Source organism: Oryx dammah, unplaced genomic scaffold, assembly GCF_014754425.2.
Source record: "Oryx dammah isolate SB20612 unplaced genomic scaffold, SCBI_Odam_1.1 HiC_scaffold_2, whole genome shotgun sequence".
NCBI classification, from domain to species: Eukaryota; Metazoa; Chordata; class Mammalia; order Artiodactyla; family Bovidae; genus Oryx; species Oryx dammah.
In genome coordinates this window covers 58872999-58886457 of record NW_024070186.1, presented here as the reverse complement: position 1 = coordinate 58886457, position 13459 = coordinate 58872999, and the positions used below count along the sequence as shown (strand labels likewise).

The window sequence follows — 13459 nt, the reverse complement described above, 5'->3', positions numbered from 1 at the left end:
AGTTCAGTTTAGTTACTCAGTCGTGTTCGACACTTTGCGACCCCATGAATCGCAGCACACCAGGCCTCCCTGTCCATCACCAACTCCCGGAGTTCACGCAGACTCATGTCCATCGAGTCAGTGATGCCATCCAGCCTTCTCATCCTCTGTTGTCCCCTTCTCCTCCTGCCCCCAATCCCTCCCAGCATCAGAGTCTTTTCCAATGACTCAACTCTTCCCATGAGGTGGCCAAAGTACTGGAGTTTCAGCTTCAGCATCACTCCCTCCAAAGAAATCCCAGGGCTGATCTCCTTCCGAATGGACTGGTTGGATCTCCTTGCAGTGCATATACATACATGTATGCAAAAAAACCTAGAAAAATAATTTTAAATTAGATATAGACTTTCTAACTTGTAGTATGTTTATAGTAGTATGTTTGTGATACATTGTCACATGCCAAAAAGGGAAATTATAGAATAATATATATAGTTTTATTTTGGTAAAAACACACACATATATATGTGCTTCCAAAAAAATCTTGTGTGAGCAAAGAATACAATAAGATAAAAGCCACAAGGGGAGTGAATATCAATTACTTCAGATTGGTGAAACACCTTTGTGTTGTGTTGTTTAGTTGGTAAAACAATGAATTGCTTTTACAGTTTGAAAGACTTAAAAGAAAATGTTTGAAAATTTCAAAGGAAATATCAAAGTTAAGTGCAATGATAAATAAAATTCCAGGTTCTTTAAGAGGAAAGAAAATTACATTTAAACTCAGCTTCTTTGCCTGGATAGATGGAGAAGCACTGATACAGTCGGAAAAGCATTAGCTTAGAAGTTCTATCTTCCAACCACAGGTGTACCACTTATTAGCACTAGGACCTTAGGCAAATTCTCTGATGACTGCATCTTTTTTCTCATTTTTATTGTTATAATTTTACTTATACCATCTCATGGGTTTGCATCATTTGTGACTTCATTAATTCAAGTAAAAGCCCCTTGCAAAGGATAATGTGTTATCCCTACCATGTTCCCTGTAGTATCTGATATGGATTGGTTGTTAGTTTTGAAAACCTGGCAGTCTCTCTGGGAGTCTATGGAAATGGCAGCCAACAGACACTGTATCAGAAATCGTTGCAGCTCTCAGGAGAGTTCCTACTACCACAGAAAAGGGGCAAGGTCCTAGTCCAGGGTAGTAATGAGAAGGGAGAGAAATATTGATTGTGAATATTATTGTATTTTTCATTGCTGCCTTTGGCACTGATACTGTTGTATTGCCTTTTTTTTTTCTAAGTTTGGTCTAGTGTTGAGGGAATTCCTGGTAAGCAGTTTATGAGAGCATTTTTATGTTTAAAGATCAACATCTTAGTCATTTTACACACAATAATAAAAAAATTGGTCTGAATCTGTGAAGCAACTTCACCCTAATTTGTTACATGCTGCCAAACCAATTGAAAGCTCATGACCCACTAAATGAGGGCTCTGGAAATAGGAAACAAATTTTTCTGAAATCTTGTCATAATATCACCACTCTGAAACGTATGATCACTGGCTTTTCTGTTTTCAATCCAAGATAGCCTAAATTCCAACAGGCTTTGGGAAGCTTTCCATAATTTGGCCTTATCAAGTCTTATCCACTAATGCTTCTCAACTTTATGGCTCTTGGGATATCCTAATGAGTTTATTGAGCAACAGTTCATGAGAGGAACCAGAGGCAAGTGTTTGTTAGATGAGGGTGTGAAACCACCTCCTTTCAGCTGCAGGAGAGAAAGGCCAAGCGGAAGCTAAGTGCAGGTTGGGGTGAAGGGTGTTCCTTCATGGGCCTGAATTCTCTGATAAATCAGAGGTCAGGTGACTGAATTCTCCATATTCACCAAAGATCTTTGACTAGTGTTTTTGGTGTCTATTATGCATAAGAAATCACCCCAAAAACTTAGTGGCTGAAAACAATAGTAAACATTTCTTGTCCTCAACATCTGTGGTTTAGATTTCAGGAGCTGTTTAGCTAACTGGTTCTGGCCCAAGGTCTTCTCAGGTTGCAGTTAAAATAGCAGCTATAGGCATCTAAAGATATGATTGGCACTAAAAGATTCCTTTCATTTATTTTGGTTATTTTTCTCTGCTTCTATATGTTTCCATTTTGTTTCTCAAAGAAACGAACTGCTGCCTGAAAGACAGAAAATAAGTTAAGATTAAAAAAATGATCATTTCTTTTCTGATGTAAAGATGTCTATGAAAAAAAAAATGAACCATAAAGGGCATTTTTGTAGAAGGTAACAAGTATTTTATAGAGTTAGAACTCCATTTAATAATAGTTAATGAAAAATCACTGCAGATGGTGATTGCAACCATGAAATTAAAAGACGCTTACTCCTTGGAAGGAAATTTATGACCAACCTAGATAGCATATTCAAAAGCAGAGACATTACTTTGCCAACAAAGGTCTGTCTAGTCAAGGCTGTGGTTTTTCCAGTGGTCATGTATGGATGTAAGAGTTGGACTGTGAAGAAACCTGAGCACTGAAGAACTGATGCTTTTGAACTGTGGTGCTGTAGAAGACTCTTGAGAGTCCCTTGGACTGCAAAGAGACCCAACCAGGCCCTCCTAAAGGAGACCAGTCCTGGGTGTTCATTGAAAGGACTGATGCTGAGGCTAAAACTCCAATACTTTGGCCACCTCATGCGAAGAGTTGACTCATTGGAAAAGACCCTGATGCTGGGAGGGATTGGGGGCAGGAGGAGAAGGGGACGACAGAGGATGAGATGGCTGGATGGCATCACCGACTTGATACACGTGAGTTTGGGTGAACTCCAGGAGTTGGTGATGGACAGGGAGGCCTGGTGTGCTGCAATTCATGGGGTCGCAACTGAGCGACTGAACTGAACTGAACTGAATGTTTATTAGGTGCTTATGTTCTAGTCACTGAGCTAAGTGCTGTGCATGGATTATCATATTTAATCTTCTTAGTAGCTCTGTAAGATACTATCAGTATTCTCATTTACAGATAAGGAAACTGTGGTGATAAGTAAACGTGGCATATGTCACTCACCTAGCAGATGTTAAAGCTCTGATTTCAATCCAGGCTATCCTCCTCTAGTGTCTGCTTTTAATCACTATTTCCCCTCCTTGTGCATGTCTACTATGTATCAGGCATTATACTAATTGATATATATGTGGGCTTCTCCAGTGCTCAACTGGTAAATATTCTGCCTGCAATGCAGGAGACATAGGAAATGCAGGTGTGATGTGTATATATGATATGATATATATGTGATATATAAGTGATATATATATAAACACATCTCTCTATATATCTATCTCCAATATTTAATTATAATAACCTCCTATGATATAGGTGCCATTGTACTTAGTCACTAAGTTGTGTCTGACTCTTTGTGACCCCATAGACTATAGCCCCCCAGATTCCTCTGTCCATGGGATTTTCCAGGCAAGAATACTGGAGTGGTTTGCCATTTCTGTCTCCAATAGGTGCCATTAACATACTTTTAAAGATACTAAGAGAGAAATTCAAGAAGTTTAAGCAAGTGTCTCAGTATCACATAATAGCAGTAGACCCTCTCCAGGGTTCCAACACCAGAGGGCTACAGCTTAGCAGAAAAAATGGGGAGAGACTGGTTGCTCACGAGACCAGGTGATTTCATACTTGCAGAGAGGAAACCTGTGATCCACTGAGCCCTGAGAAGAAGATCTTACTTCATTATAGGCAGCTAACCACATTCAGCCCATCACCTTCCCCTCTAAAGGCCACAAGAGGTGGTGCATTAGTGAAAACAAATGATAAAACAAACAGACGATAGCATTGTCACCACACCCTCAGTAAAATGATTTGATAGCTGGGCCATGTGAGGACATGAGACAAGACATCACCTGAACCATGGTAAACAATATGGGAACAGAGAATAATAAGAGAAGAAGTGTTGGTTTTTCATCCATAAGTTCTTTGACTGGAGGATACTCTATCTTAATTTTTTATCTTGTCTTGGCTATGGAATAGTTTTCAAAACCTAAACCAAATTCAGCAAATTTGAATTTTACTGAAGGCTTAGATTCTGCAGTGAGTAATTGAAAATTAAGTGTAATCAAAACTTCTCTTCCTCAGTCCTTAAACTATCCAGTGTTGATACAAGATCACCTTGGCTTTGGTTGAGCATCAAAGAGCGTGGTATATTTTCATTTAGGAGCTGCACAGTGTGAAAAATAAATATCTCTAAACCTAAGAGTTGTACTCAATGCAACAAGATACTCAGAACAAAGGACATTTAAACGCTGATTCCTACAGAGGGAATGGATGATTCATGTCTCCCTGTCATGCTCTTTTCTGGATAAAGGATGATTCATTCCCATTCTCTCTCTGTCTCTGTTTCTCTTCTCCATCTCCACTTTCTCCTTCTTTCTGTTCACAAGAGTTGAACATTAGTAACTCGAATGTGTATGTGTTCCATTACAACACCACTAGACTTCCAAGATTAAAATTTAGCAAAATTTTAATGCTTTTAATGGCTTTCTTGAAATCTTTCAGCATTAGTTCCCAAAGGAGATATGTATAGGAAATGATAAACATTTATTATGATAATTTCTTTAGAGATAACAAAAACCACAGAATTAATGCAAATGAACATGTTACATAGCTAAAGGACTTAGTGAGTCATTTAAATTTGATTCATCCAACATCTTTTCTTTTGAGGACGTAAGAGCTTTACTAACTCTTGTAAGAGCAGAAGTGGGAAGAATATAAAACTGTATTAGATATAATGTAATATTACACAGAATACATTGTAAAAAAAATCTGTAGTCATTTTAACCTTGCCTTCCTAGGCTCATAACTTTGATTTTCTTCATTTTATGACAGGATCCATGTTTTCTTTGTAAATTGATAGTCCAGATCACATGGGAAGAGAAATTATGTGCGAATCACAGTGTATTTTTTTTCTCTTAAAGTATTCCTGTCCTTTCTGGCATTCTCCCTTCTAAGTTATAGGCACTACACTGGCAAGCCTAGATTTGCTTTCTAAGTCAAGAACTACATACCAAAACACAAATACCTTTGAGAATCTGCATCTTGAAAGTTGACTAATACTTAATTCTGGAGTTTATAAATAGGCTATATTAGGATTTTATTTGAAGTTGAAGGATTGACTCAACAAAATTTACAAAAGATATTTTTAAAACCACACCTGAAATCATGTCCATGTTTTCATCATGATACTGAGATTTTATTGGGCATTTTAACCATTACTGGAACATTTTGACATTTTACTATTTGATATGTAGAAAAATATGTGACACCCATTAAATGGATCATACGCCTCACACTTTTCTGGCTCTACAGAGTTTTTAAAGTGTCTAATTATAGTCGTTGACCATAATAAAAGAGAATTTTAGGATTTCCAACATAGAGAAAAGATAAACGTCTCACTACATCATTGGTCAGAACTTAGCATATTGATTGTTTTTCAATAATTCTGCAACTGGGACGTCATAACTAGCTCCCACCATCAGGACATTGAAATAGGGCAGTAGTTCTGGGGAGAACTGCCTCACCATCCCCCTCCTCTCATTTAGCACAGGCCTCTTGGGTTGGGAGTGAGCACTCTCAATAGATCACAAATGAATCACAACTGTTAGTGCTCTTTACAGAGAAGACTGTGTGGTCGCTCCAGTGAAATGTTCTGTGCTACAGGATGATGAGTTAATTCATCTGGAACAACGTTAGTTCATCAAGGTTTGTGGTTTATCAAATTCCAGTAATTTTGTACGCCATCTGATTTAATGTCCACTTAGGTTAGTGGTTAGACAGACATCGGCAGGCACAGCATAGGAATCCTATATCAAAAACTGGAGAAAAGGCCAGTTTGATTCATAAACCTTTAATTCAGGCATTGGTGGACTGAGATTAAATGACTGCTTTTCTTTCTCCCAGGGAAGTACATATCTAGATAATGCCAAATCTTATTAAGAAGAGCCTAAATAATATAAAACATTACATGTAAATATGCCCATCATAAAATCTATGCTTTCTAAGGGCTTTTAATGGAAGAGGATAAAAGGGGTGGGTTCATTCTAAAAGGAAATGAAATTACATTCCTTTTGAAGGTTTTCATACCATTCTTGGAAGGTTCTCAAGTAAAATTATAACAGTTCACAGGCAAAGGATCGATTGATGAGAGTTTACTGATTACCTCATTTCTTTGTGAGGCTGATAGACCTTCCAAATGCTTTCAAGTTGAATGAAAAGTTGATGCTTGATTTTGTCTCTCTTTATCCACGGCTATTTTTCAGTAACAGTTTTGGTCAAGAGTGATAAGAGTCAATTGATGGAAAGGTATTTAGAGGAATACTTACCAGTTTTTAACTAGTTTCAGTTTTGCTGAAAGAAATGCATGTAATAAAAATATTTATTTCAAAAACTGTTACCCTTAGGTGTTCCATGGAAGGGGAAAGGAGCTTTCATACATGTTTAAATATCTTTATTGATGCTCCATTAAACAAGCCAAAATATGTTTCTTTACCGAAGTACTTCTTAGACATCTATTTCAGTTCAGTTCAGTCGCTCAGTTGTGTCCGACTCTCTGTGACCCCATCGACTGCAGCATACCAGGCTTCTGTGTCCATCACCAACTCCTGGAGCTCACTCAAACTCATGTTCGTTGCATCCATCCAACCATCTCATCCTCTGTCGTCCCCTTCTCCTCCCACCTTCAATCTTTCCCAGCATCAGGGTCTTTTCAAATGAGTCAGTTATTTGCAACAGGTGATCAAAGTATTAGAATTTCAACTTCAGCATCAGTCCTTCCAATGAATATTCAGAACTGATTTCCTTTAAGATGGACTGGTTGGATTTTCTTGCAGTCCAAGGGACTCTCAGGAGTCTTCTCCAACATGACAGTTCAAAAGCATCAATTCTTTGGTGCTCAGCTTTCTTTATAGTCCAACTCTCACATCCATACATGACTAAGTTGGTGCAAAATTAATTGTGATTTTGCATTGTTGAACTTTGCTATTTGATATTGGAATGCATTCTTAAATAAATGTGGTTATGCTATACATTCTTTTAATGTGCATTTCTCACTTCGTTTTTTTTTGTTGTTGTTGTTGTTAGTGACATTACTTTCTATCTATTTTATATTTATTTTAGACTAGGGAAATGATGTTAGACAAAAAGCAGATTCGAGTGACTTTCTTATTCTAGTTCAAAATAGGTCATAAAGCGGCGGAGACAAGTCACAGCATCAATCAATAATGCATTTGGCCCTGGAACTGCTAATGAACGTACAGTGCAGTGGTTGTTCAAGAAGTTTTGCTAAGAGATGAGAGCCTCAAAGATGAGGAGTGCATTGATGGGTCATTGGACGTTGATGATGATCAATTGAAGGTAGTTATAGAAGCTGATCCTCTTATAACTACACAAGAAATTGCCAAAGAATTCAAGGTGGCCCATTCTATAGCTGTTCAGCATTTAAAGGAAATTGGAAAGTTTAAAAAGCTCAATAAGTGGGTACCTCATGACAGAAAATCAAAAAAATTGTTGTTTTCAATATTGTCTTCTCATAGTCTATGCAACAATAAACCATTTCTCAGTCAGATTGTGACCTGTGATAAAAAGTGGATTTTATATGACAACTGGAAACAACCAGCTTAATGGATGGTCTGAGAAGAAGCTCCAAAGTACTTCCCAAAGCCAAACTTACATCAAAAAAGGGTGATGGTTACTGTTTTGGTGGTCTGCTGTTGGTCTGATCCACTACAGCTTTCTGAATCCTGGTGAAACCGTTACATCTGAGAAGTATGCTCAGCAAATTGATGAGATGCACTGAAAAATTCAATGCCTGCAGCCAGCATTGGTCAACAGAATGGGCCCAAATCTCCATGAAAAGACCCAACAGTATGTTCCTCAAGCAATGCTTCAAAAGTTGAATGAATTGGGCTATAAAGTTTTGCCTCATCTGCCATATTCACTTGACCTCTTGCCAACCAGCTACCACTTCGTCAAGTATCTCGACAAATTTTTGTAGGGAAAACACTTCCACAACCAGCATGAGACAGAAAAATACTTTCCAAGAGTTCCTTGAATCCTGAAGCACAAATTTTTATGCTACAGAAATAAACAAACTTATTTCTTGTTGGCAAAAATGTGTTGATTTTAATAGTTCCTATTTTAGTTAATAAAGATGTGTTTGAGCCTAGTTATTATGATTTAAAATTCAGAGTCCAAAGCCGCAATTATGTTTGCACCAACCTAATAGACTCTTACAGCACTTACCACTTTGACATTCATTGTGAGGCCCCAAGAGGGAGCCTCTTAGAGTTCATTGTTGTTGCATAGAATAAGCCTCTTTGCCTCAGTTGACCAGCAAACACATGTTCATGGAATACTTGGTAACAAGTCACGATGAGAAAATGCTGGTGTGAAGCATGTTTTATGCCATCAAACAGTTTTGTAAGTAGATCAGCAGATGACAGAAATATCCCAAATGACTCTAAATATGAAGATGGACTAGTGAATGATTTTCATAATGAATACTGGAAGAACTTCAAGAAAAGGGGCCTGGAGGGCTATGTATGAGCTCAATAAATAAAACTCTGACTTCTCCTTGATCTTTTGTTTCATTTAAATATCTGTGAGTGTCGGAGATAAGTAAAATGAAGTAATATAAATGAACACAGTTATAAGAGCTTCTGCTCATCTCCCTGGTTGTTAACTAGAGTTCAAAATTTTAGTAGAAGGAAAAATCAGACAATGGGCCTGGAAAGATAAACTTGGCATTCACTTATAGAGAAGATTGCATTTTGAATTAGGAGCTTTATTTTCTAGAAAATTAGGAACACTTAGAGTTTTTATTAGGCACCCTACTTCAGTACTCTTGCCTGGCAAATCCCATGGATGGAGTAGCCTGGTAGGCTGCAGTCCATGGGGTCGCTAAGAGTCAGCCACGACTGAGCGACTTCTCTTTCACTTTTCACTTTCATGCACTGGAGAAGGAAATGGCAACCCACTCCAGTGTTCGTGCCTGGAGAATCCCAGGGACGGCAGAGCCTGGTGGGCTGCCGTCTATGGGGTCACACAGAGTCAGACACGACTGAAGTGACTTAGCAGCAGCAGCAGCAGCAGAGTTTCTATTAGTATGGTTTTTCTTTTTTTTAGGTAAAACAAAACATTGTCATAACTCTGTTACTCAAGAAGACTAAGATTTGGTATAAAGATGCCACAGAATTCAGGCCTAAAGATAAGGTCCTCCATCAGGGCAGTGACCAGTGGGAAGGTGAGGGCCCTAGAGAAAATTTAACTGTCAATGACTGCTCACTAGGGATAAGGAAAAGGGAGGCATGGCAGATATTGTCCAGGGTTGGTACCTATATAAATGGCCAACTTGAATAATTGGTACAGAATCAACATGGGTGGGTGGGGGGAGCAACAAAGTGCTACTCCTGGGAAATAGCAGTGATGGAAATGTCTATCTCTAGTTTCCCTAAAAGAGAATCACCAGTGTATCAATTGGTTCCTATAAGGAACAGTGGTAAACAGTCCAGTTTACATAGATATTAAATATAACAATGCCTGATATACTTGGCTGTCCTTGTATCACAGTTCAAAGGTAGTTTAGCCTATTCTGCAAAGATGGTACTCAAGATGTGAATATGAAAGAAGCTTGATTCCATCCTTAAGAATCTAACTATGCCGTAATCAGTTGTGTCTGACTCTCTGCCACCGTGTACATGGTAGCCCACCAGGCTCCTCTGTCCATAGGATTTTCCAGGCAAGAGTACTGGAGGGGGTTGCCATTTTCTACTCCAGTGGATCTTCCCAACTCAGAGATTAAACCTGCATCTCCTGAGTCTCTTGCATTACAGGAAGATTCTTTACCTGCTGAGCTATAGAGAAAACAAGAGAGTTCCAGAAAAACATCTACTTCTGCTTTATTAACCATGCCAAAGACTTTGACTGTGTGGATCACAACAAACTGTGGGAAATTCTTCAAGAGATGGGAATACCAGACCACCTGACCTGCCTCCTGAGAAATCTGTATGCAGGTCAAGAGGCAACAGTTAGAACTGGACATGCAACAATGGACTCGTTCCAAATTGGGAACGGTGTATGTCAAGGATGTATATTGTCACCCTGCTTATTTAGCTTATATGCACAGTACATCATGCGAAATGCTGGACTGGAGGAAGCACAAACTGGAATCAAGATTGCTGGGAGAAATATCAATAACCTCAGATATGCAGATGACACCACCCTTATGTTAGAAAGTGAAGAGGAACTAAAGAGACTCTTGATGAAAGTGAAAGAGAGTGAAAAACCTGGCTTAAAACTCAACATTCAAAAAATGAATTCATGGCATCCTGTCCTATCTCTTCATGGCAAATAGATGGGGAAACAATGGAAACAGTGACATACTCTATTTTCTTGGGCTCCAAAATCAATGCAGATGGTGACTGCAGCCATGAAATTGAGAGACGCTAGCTCCTTAGAGGAAAAACTATGACCAACCTAGAAAGCATATTAAAAAGCAAAGACCTTTGCCAACAAAGGTCCATCTAGTCAAGGCTACGGTTTTTCCAGTGGTCATGTATGGATGTAAAAGTTGGACTATAAACAAAACTGAGTGCTGAAGAATTGATGCTTTTGAACTGTGGTTTTGAAGAAGACTCTTGAGAGTCCCTTGGATTGCAAGGATATCCAACCAGTCCGTCCTAAAGGATATCAGTCCTGAATATTCACTGGAAGGACAGATGCTGAAGCTGAAACTCCAAAACTTTGGCCACATGATGTGAAGAACTAACTCATTTGAAAAGACCCTGATACTGGGAAAGATTGAGGGCAGGAGGAGAAGGGGACGACAGAGGATGAGATGGTTGGATGGCATCACTGATTTGGTGGACATGAGTCTGATGGACAGGGAAGCCTGGTGTCCTGCAGTCCATGGGGTCACAAAGCGTCGAATAGGGTTGAATGACTGAACTGAATTATCTTACAATGACCCTTTAAGGAGGATCACTGATTATTTTAATAATGGATACAAAAGAGCATTACAGATACAACTGTAAGTAAAGTCGAACTGGCTGTCAACCAGGAGAGAAGCACAGATGTGTGTGTGTGTGTGCATGTGTGTGTGTGTGTGTGTGTGTTCAGTTGCTCAGTCGTGTCCGACTCTGTGTGGCCTCATGGACTGTAGCCCGTCTGGTTCCTATGTCCATGGAGTTTTCCAAGCAAGAGTACTGGAATGGGTTGCCAGTTCCTCCTTCAAGGGATCTTCCCAACCCAGGGATTGAACCCAAGTCTCTTGGGTCTCCTGAACTGGCAGGTGAATTCTTTACCACTACTACCACCTGGAAAGCCCTGAGAAGCACAGATAATTAGGGAGAAAAGATTAAAAGGTCAAACCTGGTTGGTAGGGATCGGTGGACACAGAAAAAGAGGTGACTTTGAAGGATAGATAAGATTTCATCCAAGATAATGAAGGTAAAATAAACTATAGTCTAAGGAACATTAATGATTATAATTACAATTACATTAGTAATACCAGTAATAATAACAGCTATTTCTCATTGATCATATGCTATGTGCCATGCATGACTCTAAGTAATTTATATACATTACCTCATCTCATTTTCAGAAAATAGAATGAGTTTATACTGAATTGTGAGGCAACTGAAACCCACTGAAAAATTTTGAGCAAAGGAATGAGTAATAGCTGATGCTTGGAAAAATTAACAACGTTGAGCATAAACTGATGGGTGGGTGAGTGATGGTCAGAATGGGAAGTCATTGTGATAATTCAGACTAGGAGGTAATGAGCATCCACGCTAAGCATCCGAACTACATAGAAATGAAAATCAAGGACCTGATACATTTTGTCAACAAACACCTACTGAATATCCACTGCATGTCTGGCATTATGTTAGTTCATTTCAGTTTGGTCGCTTAGTCGTGTCCTACTCTTTGAGACCCCATGTACTGCACCACGCCAGGCCTCCTTGTCCATCATCAACTCCTGGAGCCTACACAAACTCTTGTCTATTGTGTCGGTGGTGCCATCCAACCATCTCATCCTCTGTTGTCCCCTGCTCTTCCTGCCTTCAATCTTTCCCACCATCAGGGTCTTTTCCTATGAGTTGGTTCTTTGCATCAGGTGGCCAGACTATTGGAGTTTCAGCTTCAGCATCAGTCCTTCTAGTGAATATTCAGGACTGATTTCCTTTAGGATGGACTGGTTGGATCTCCTTGCAGTCCAAGGGACTCTCAAGAGTCTTCTCCAACACCACAATTCTTTGGCGTTCAGCTTTCTTTATAGTCTAACTCTCACATCCATACATGACTACTGGAAAAATCATAGGTTTGACTAGATGGACTTTTATTGGCAAAGTAATGTCTCTGCTTTTTATTATGCTGTCTAGGTTGGTCATAACTTTTCTTCCAAGGAGCAATCGTCTTTTAATTTCATGGCTGCAGTCACCATCTACAGTGATTCTGGAGCCCCCCAAAATAAAGCCTGTCACTATTTCCATTGTTTCCCCATCTATTTGCCATGAAGTGATGGGACTGTATGCCCTGATCTTAGTTTTCTGAATGTTGAGTTTTAAGTCAGCTTTTTCACTCTTCTCTTTCACATTCATCAAGAGGCTCTTTAGTTCTTCTTTGCTTTCTGCCATAAGGGTGGTGTCATCTGTATATCTGAGGTTATTTATATTTCTCCTGGCAATCTTGATGATACTATGTTAGAGGCAGAGGCATTATGTTAGGCTCTGGGCAACAGAGACAAATAAGAGAACACAATTCCTGCCCTCCTGGCACTTCAAGTTCCCCAATAGGACACTGTAGAGAATACATTCCCTGGCCTCAGTAACAAATATTGACTGAAAAGTAGTCTTGGTGTGTGTATGTGTGTGTGTGCATGTGCATACCTGGCCTTCTACCCCAGTTTTTAGAGCTCTTGGATCTCAATCGTATTTTACCTCTGTCTCTGAATTCTCCCTCTTACTGATTGGCAGAGACCACAGTGGGTGGGACAGAGCAAACCCAGCTGCAAGCCAGACAGAGACGGACATCTTTGGGGGTAGCACAGCTTGAGAGAAAAAAAACATTTTTCTTAAAATTCTTCTCTCCATAGGTCAGGGTAAGGATTAGGGCAACTGACATTGGAATGGAAGAAAGAGGATAGAAAAATACTTATAGTTTTCTGTTTCTTAAAGTACAAGCCAGACCATCTTCCTCATTGCTTGTGGATGTAAATCTAGTCTAACCCATTACACAAACACAAAAACTGTGAAACTCAGTGTTTTGACCTGTTCCCATGAACTCAGAGCAGCTCGCACTCAGATTACCCAATTTATTTTCCCAACACTTTTAGGCTGATATTATGAAACTTTCATAGAAACCAACTCAAAGGTTAAGTGACTTACCCAAAGACACACAGCTAGGAGAAGAAATGGGAGCAGAGAAAGGTCTTCCAACTCA

The 13459-nt window shown here is 39.3% G+C and overlaps 1 protein-coding gene across 6 annotated transcripts in view; it reads left to right on the top strand.

Moving 5' to 3' along the window:
* MECOM (MDS1 and EVI1 complex locus) overlaps nt 1-13459 on the top strand; it is a 631434-nt gene that overhangs the window by 544370 nt on the left and 73605 nt on the right. The gene's annotated exons all lie outside the window — the stretch shown is intronic.